Below are 7,535 nucleotides of genomic sequence, written 5' to 3'. Positions count from 1 at the left end.
AAAAGTCAGGAAACAACAGGTGCTGGAGAGGATGTGGAGAAATAGGAACACTTTTACACTGTTGGTGGGATTGTAAACTAGTTCAACCATTATGGAAAACAGTATGGCGATTCCTCAAGGATCTAGAACTAGATGTACCATATGACCCAGCCATCCCATTACTGGGGATATACCCAAAGGATTATAAATTATGCTGCTATAAAGACACATGCACACGTATGTTTATTGCAGCACTATTCACAATAGCAAAGACTTGGAATCAACCCAAATGTCCATCAGTGACAGATTGGATTAAGAAAATGTGGCATATATACACCATGGAATACTATGCAGCCATAAAAAAGGATGAGTTTGTGTCCTTTGTAGGGACATGGATGCAGCTGGAATCCATCATTCTTAGCAAACTATCACAAGAACAGAAAACCAAACACCGCATGTTCTCACTCATAGGTGGGAACTGAACAATGAGATCACTTGGACTCGGGAAGGGGAACATCACACACCGGGGCCTATCATGGGGAGGGGGGCGGGGGGAGGGATTGCATTGGGAGTTATACCTGATGTAAATGACGAGTTGATGGGTGCAGCACACCAACAAGGCACAAGTATACATATGTAACAAACCTGCACGTTATGCACATGTACCCTACAACTTACAGTATAATAATAATAAATAAATAAAAAAAAAAAAGATAAAAAAAAAAAAAGAAAGGAAAAGAAAGAAGAAGGAAGGAAAGAGAGAAAGAAAAGAAAGAGAGAGAGAGAGAAGGAAAGAAAGGCAGGTAGAAAGGAAGGAAAGACAAGAAAGAAAACAAAAAAGCCTACAGCACCTGGCATTCCCAGGTGGTCTCCCATCCAAGTGCTAACCAGGCCCCACACTGCTAAGCTTCCGAGATTAGACGAGATCGGGTGGGTTCAGGTGGCATGCCCGTAGATGCCAGCAGAGGCACCTGGCTGCCCCAACAGCCCTGCCCAGCCATGCCTGCCAGCTTCAAACTGGCACTGCCAGCCCAGGGATGCCAGGCTCATATTCGAACCCCCAAGCAGCTCACCCTCGGCCTTCCCCAGGCTCTCGAGCTCCCGAGCTTCCACCATGTCAGGCCCGCTTGGAACAGGGAATTGGTCCAAGGTATCAGGGCCCAGGGCCCATGATCCTGGGACCCCATCCGGTCATCTGCCCTGTTACCGAAGTACTTTTTTGAATACCTCGTAGCTCAGGAGCTCCTGTGAGGCCCCCTATTGCCCCACCCACCCAGAGCCCTCAGGGCTGGCCAAGGGCAAACAGGCAGCTGAGCAGGCATGGACTTTTTCTCAAAACAACTCCATGGTCATTTATCCCGACCAAGACCCGCCTGGTGGGCAAGAGGGCATGGGGAGTTGTGGTTTGGGGGATGGCGCTGCTTTGCCCCAGTCTGGCACTAGAGCTGGCAGCCTGATCTCCAGGGAGAGGGGCTGAGAGAAACCCAGACACACACCAACACTACCAGGAGAAAATCCACAGCCCCACACACAAACACACCCAGGCTCTCACACGCAGTAACACACACACACATGCGCACACACACAGATACACACTCACACACACGCACACATGCATGCACACACAAACGGCTTGAAGGAAAGCAAGGAAGAGATGGTTGGTGAGATTGAAACCGAAGGAGGGAGAGAGACATCCATCAAGAGAGACAGGGGAAGGGGAGAGGGAAAGAGACAGACAGAGATTCAGAGAAAGATAGTGGGACAGAGAAAGAGAGAGAGACAGAGAGACAGAGGGAAGGCTACAGAAGGAGTGGGAGGTGCAGGGGCAAACCCAGAAGTGAGAGGGGGAGGGAGCTAGAGAGCAAGAGTGATAGAGACTTTGAGAGGGAGCACCCGGCTCCTGTAAGCAGGGTCCTTTTGAGCAGACCGGGGTAGGGTGGAGGGGGCTTGGGCTGGTCCAGAACAGGGTGGCCAGGCCAGCCATGCGAGAGGAGAAATGCAGCACTGATACGGAGAATGTCTTGGATTAATTGTTTGTTTTGGACATGGGTATCATAGGCTCCTTCCTTTGTTGGCACCTCCCTGTGCTCTTGGTGCGGTGCAGTGGGCCTGTTGGATTTGCAGAGTGTGCCCGCCCATTTAGCAGGAGCTGTGGAACCGAGCGTGACCACGGGGCCCAAGGCCTGGGTCTCTGGCGTGTCCTCAGAACTGGAATTTGCACGACAATGGTGGCAATGGGAATCTGGGTGCACAGGGACTGTTTTCCTGGTGGCTGGCAGAGCAATGTCCTTCCCCCGGATAAAGTGGCCCCTGCGTTCTGGAGTGGAGGTGTTGGTTGGCGTGTGTGGCATGGGCTTCCCCTGCCCACCACTTCCCCAAGTTTGGAAGGTTGCAGTGGTGCCCGATGAGTGCATCGAATCTCCTGGGCGTTCTCGGAGTGGTAAGGCAATGTGAACAGCAAGGAACCTGTGCCTGCACCTTTATGGTCTGGCCCCCTGACCTCCTGGGATGGACCCGGGCTCCTAGCATGGTGGTGGTGAGGCAGAAGTGGGAGGCTGCTGCCAGTGGTGCTTTGGTGGTGGACCCCCAAGCTGATGTCCCCGGCTGCGGCAGTGTTGTAGGAGGGCGATAAAGTGGGAGCAGAATCCGGGGAATTTGGGAAGCATGGCGACAGTGGGGAAAGGGAGGGATGGTTGAAACCACAAAAGACTACAGCAGGCCTGGCTCCATAGATCACGGCTGCAACCACAGCACGTTGGAATTCCGAGGAGTGTGGATCACGAGGTCAGAAGATCCAGACCAGCCTGGCTAACACGTTGAAACCCCGTCTCTACTAAAACCACAAAACATGAGGCCGTCGTGGGGGTGGGCGCCTGTAGTCCCTGCTGCTCAGGAGGCTGAGACAGGAGAATGGCGTGAACATGGGAGATGGAGCATGAAGTGAGCCGAGATTGCGCCACTGCACTCCACCCTGGGTGATAGAGCGAGACACCGTCTAGAAGACAAAGAAAGAAAGAAAGAAAGAAAAGAAAGAAAGAAAGAAAGAAAGAAAGAAAGAAAGAAAGAAAGAAAGAAAGAAAGAAAGAAAGAAAGAAAGAAAGAAAGAAAGAGAGAAAAAGAAAGAAAGAAAGAAAGAGAAAGAGAAAGAGAGAAGAAAGAAAAGAAAGAAGGAAAGATAAAAGAAAGAGAGAGAGAAAGAAAGAAAAGGAAGAAAGAAAGAAAGAGGGAAGGAAAGAAAGAGAGAAAGAAAGAAAAAAAGAAAGAAGAGAGAGAGAAGGAAAGAAAGGAATGTGGAAAAGAAAGAAAGACAAGAAAGAAAACAAAAAAATCTACGGCACCCGGTATTCCCAGGTGGTCTCCCATCCAAATACTAACAAGGTCAAACCCTGCTTAGCTTCCGAGATCAGAGATCCCGTGCGTTCAGGGTGGTATGGCCGTAGATGCTGGCAGAAGCACTTGGCTGCCACAAGAGCCTGGCCCAGCCATGCCTGCTGGCTTCCAGCCGGTACCGCCAACCTGGGGCCTCCGGGATCGTATCAGGATCCTGGACCCACTAGCCCATGGCCTTCCCCTGGGTCCCGAGCTCCCGAGCTTGCACCACATCTGGCCCACTTGGAACAGGTAGGGGTCCGAGGCATCAGGGCCCAGGGCCCAGGGCCCAGGGCCCACGACCCTGGGACACCGTCTGGGCCTCCACCCTGGTGCAGTGGTATTCTTTTGGATCCCTGGTGGCTCAGGAGCACCTGCTAGGCCCGCTCTTGCCCCACACAGCAAGAGCCATCAGGGCTGGCCAAGGGCAAACAGGCATCCCAGTGGCACATTGACTTGTTCTCATAACACCAATACCCAGGCCTGTGCCTTTGGGGTCTGGCCCCTGCCCTCCCAAGCTGGAGCCAGACTCCTGGTGGGGTGGCGGCTAGACGGAAGTGGTGGAATGCTCCTGCCCGATGGCACTTTGGTGGCACACCACCAGAGGGAGTTCCCTGGGTGCTTTGGGGGTGCAGGGGCGTGATAAAGGGGGGGCAGAGTCATGGCGATAGTAGAGGGACGGAAGGGAGGGGGAAAGCCACAAAAGTCTACTGCAGGCTGGAAGGGGTGGATCACGAATGTAATCCCATCACTTTGGGAGGCCGAGGCGTATGGATCACGAGGTCAGGAGATCCAGACCAGCCCAACTTACATGGTGAAGCCCCATCTCTACTAAAACTACAAAACATGACCCAGGCATGGTGGTGGGCACATGTATTCCCAGCTGCTTGGGAGACAGAGGCAAGAGAATGGCGTTTACCTGGGAGGTGGAGCTTGAAGTGACCCGAGATAGCATTACTGCACTCCAGCCTGGGTGACAGAGTGAGACCCCTTCTGGAAGAAAAAGAAGGAAGGAAGGAAGGAAGGAAGGAAGGAAGGAAGGAAGGAAGGAAGGAANAGGAAGGAAGGAAAGAAAGAAAGAAAGAAAGAAAGAAAGAAAGAAAGAAAGAAAGAAAGAAAGAAAGAAAGAGAGAGAGAGAGAGAGAGAGGGAGGGAGGGAGGGAGGGAGGGAGGGAGGAAGGAAAGAAAGAAAGAGGAGAAAGAAAAGAAAGAATTAAAAAAGGAGAAATAAAGAAAGAGACAAACAAAAGAAACAAATGAAGAAGGAAAGAAAGAAGAAAGAAAGCGAGAAAGAAAGAAAGAAAAGAAAGAAAAATGGAAAGAAAGAGAAAAAAGAAAGAAACAAAAGAAAGAAGGAAAGATAGAAGAAAGACAGAGAGAAAGAAAGAAAGAAGGAAAGAAAGAAAGAAAGAAAGAAAGAAAGAAAGAAAGAAAGAAAGAAAGAAAGAAAGAAAGAAAGAAGAGAAAGAGAGAGAGAAGGTAAGAAGGAAGGTAGAAAAGAAAGAAAGACAAGAAAGAAAGCCAAAAACCTACAGCACCCAGTATTCCCAGCCAGTGTGCCTTGGAAGTCCTAACCAGGCCAGACCCTGCTTAGGTTCCAAGAACAGACGAGATCGCGCACATTCAAGGTGGTATGGCCGTAGACGTGGGCAGAGGTGCCTGGCTGTCCCAAGAGCCTGGCCCAGCCATGACCACAGGCTTCCAACTGACATCACCAGCTCAGGCCCGACAGGCTCGTATCGAGATCCATGAGGCACTGGCCCACGACCTTCCACTGGCTCCCAAGGTCACGAGCTTCCACCACATTGGGTCTGCTCATAACAGGGAGCACTCTGAGGTGTCAGGGCCCAGGGCCCAGGCCCCATGATCCTGGGAGACAGCCCAGTCCTCTGCCATGTTACAGAGGTATATTTTTGGATCCCTGATGGCTCAGGAGCTCCAGCAAGGCCCCCTCTTACCCCACCCAACCAGAGCCCTCAGGGTTGACCAAGGGCGAACATGCGGCCTAGCGGTGGATGACGTTTTTCTCACAATGACAACAGCAGTGCCTGTGCCTTGGTGCTCCAGCCCCCTGCACTCCCAGTCTGGAACCAGGCTCCTGGCGGGGCGACGGCTAGGCATAAGTGGTGGAATGCTGCTGCTTGGTGGTGCTTTGGTGGCACAACCCAGAAGGATGTCTCCAGATGTGTGTAGGGGCATGATGATTGGGAAGCACAGTCAGGAGAGGCTGGGAATCATGGTAACAGTAGGGGGAAGGGAGGGAGGGTGGAAGCCACAAAAGCCTACAGCAGGCTGTGCGTGGCAGATCACGCCTGTAATCCCAGGATTTTGGCATGCTGAGGCAGGTGGATCATGAGTTCAGGAGATCTAGACCAACCTGGCTAATACGGTGAAACCCCATCTCTACTAAAACTACAAAACATGAGCCGGGCATGGTGGCAGGTGTCTGTAGTCCCAGGTGCTCGCGAGGCTGAGGCAGGAGAATGGCGAGAACCAGGGAGCCCAAGCTTTTAGTGAGCCGAGATTGTGCCATTGCACATTGACAGAGTGAGACTCCATCTGGAAAGAAGAAAAGAAGAAAGAAGAAAGAAAGAAAGAAAGAAAGAAAGAAAGAAAGAAAGAAAGAAAGAAAGAAAGAAAGAAAGAAAGAAAGAAAGAAAGAAAGAAAGAAAGGGAGGGAGGGAGGGAGGGAGGGAGGGAGGGAGGGAGGGAAAGAAAGAAAGAAAGAAAGAGAAAGAAAGAAAGAAAGAAAGAGAAAGAAAGAAAGAAAGAAAGAGAGAGAAAGAAAGAAAGAAAAGAAAGAAAGAAAGATTGATTTAAAGAAAGAAAAAACAGAAAGAAAAGGATGAAGAAAAGAAAGAAAGAGACGAAGGAAACAAAGAAAAGAAAGAAAGAAGGAAAGAAAGAAGAAAGAAAGAGAGAAAGAAAAGAAAGACAGAAGGAAGGAAAGAAAGAAAGAGGGAGAGAGAAAGAAAGAATGAAAAGAAAGATGGAAACAAAGAAAGTAAGAAAAAAAGAAGGAAAGAAAGAAAGAGAGAAAGAAAGAAAAGAAAGAAATGAGAGAGAGAGAAGTAAAGAAAGGAAGGTAGAAAAGAAAGAAAGCAAAAAAGACTACAGCACTCAGTATTCCTAGGCGGTCTCCCATCCAAGTACTAACCAGGTCCTAACCTGCTTAGCTTCCAAGATCAGACGAGATTGGGAGCATTCAGGGTGGTATGTCTGTAGACGCTGGCAGAGGTGCCTTGCTGCCCCAAGAGCCCCCACCCCAGCCATGCCTGCCAGCTTCCAGCTGGCACCGCCAACCCAGGGTTTCCGGGTGCCCGCGGCCTTCCACCAGCTCCCGAGCTGCCAAGTTCCACCACAATGGTTCCGCTCAGAACAGGGAGCACTCCTAGGCATCAGGGCCCAGGGACCATGATCCTGGGACTCCATCCGGTCCTCCGCCCTGTTGCCGAGACACTCTATTGGATCCCAGGGTGCTCAGAAGCTCCTGTGAGGCCCCCTGTTGCTCCACCAACCCAAAGCTGTCAGGGCTGGCCAAGAGTGAACAGCCAGCCCAGTGGCATGGCTTTTTTCTCACAACACCCCCACCATGGTCGTTTGTCCTGACCAAGACCCGGCCAGTGGGCAAGAGGGCACGGGAGTTTGGGGGTTGGGAGATGGCCCTGCTTTCCCACATGGCTGGCACTAGAGCCAGCAGCCTGATTCCTGGTGAGAGCTGCTGAGAGAAACCCAGTCACACCCCACAATCTCCAGGAGAAAATCCCCAGAGGCGGAGCTTGCACTGAATCGAGATCGTGCCACTGCTCTCCAGCCTGGGTGACAGAGCGAGACTCTGTCTGGAAGTGAAAGAAAGAAAAAGAAGAAAGAAAGAAAGAAAGAAAGAAAGAAAGAAAGAAAGAAAGAAAGAAAGAAAGAAAGAAAGAAAGAAAGAAAGAAAGAAAGAAAGAAAGAAAGAAAGGAAGGAAGGAAGGAAGGAAGGAAGGAAGGAAGGAAGGAAGGAAGGAAGGAAGGAAGGAAGGAAGGAAGGGAGGGAGGGAGGGAGGGAGGGAGGGAGGGAGGGAGGGAGGGAGGAGGAAAGAAAGAAAGAAAGAAAGAAAGAAAGAAAGAAAGAAAGAAAGAAAGAAAGAAAGNAAAGAAAGAAAGAAAGAAAGAAAGAAAGAAAGAAAGAAAGAAAGAAAAGGAAG

At 50.5% G+C, this 7,535-nt stretch overlaps 3 pseudogenes; all 3 read right to left on the bottom strand.

Annotated features, from left to right (window-relative positions):
- Window positions 1-818: 818 nt before the first annotated feature.
- Window positions 819-936, bottom strand: LOC112616888 (annotated as a pseudogene).
- Window positions 937-3,305: 2,369 nt separating this feature from the next.
- LOC112616887 lies at window positions 3,306-3,421 on the bottom strand (annotated as a pseudogene).
- A 3,035-nt stretch (window positions 3,422-6,456) lies between these two features.
- Window positions 6,457-6,575, bottom strand: LOC112616885 (annotated as a pseudogene).
- Window positions 6,576-7,535: the final 960 nt, after the last annotated feature.

Source organism: Theropithecus gelada, unplaced genomic scaffold (assembly GCF_003255815.1).
Source record: "Theropithecus gelada isolate Dixy unplaced genomic scaffold, Tgel_1.0 HiC_scaffold_1234, whole genome shotgun sequence".
In the NCBI taxonomy this organism is placed as follows: Eukaryota; Metazoa; Chordata; class Mammalia; order Primates; family Cercopithecidae; genus Theropithecus; species Theropithecus gelada.
This window is presented reverse-complemented; position numbering and strand designations above follow the sequence as displayed.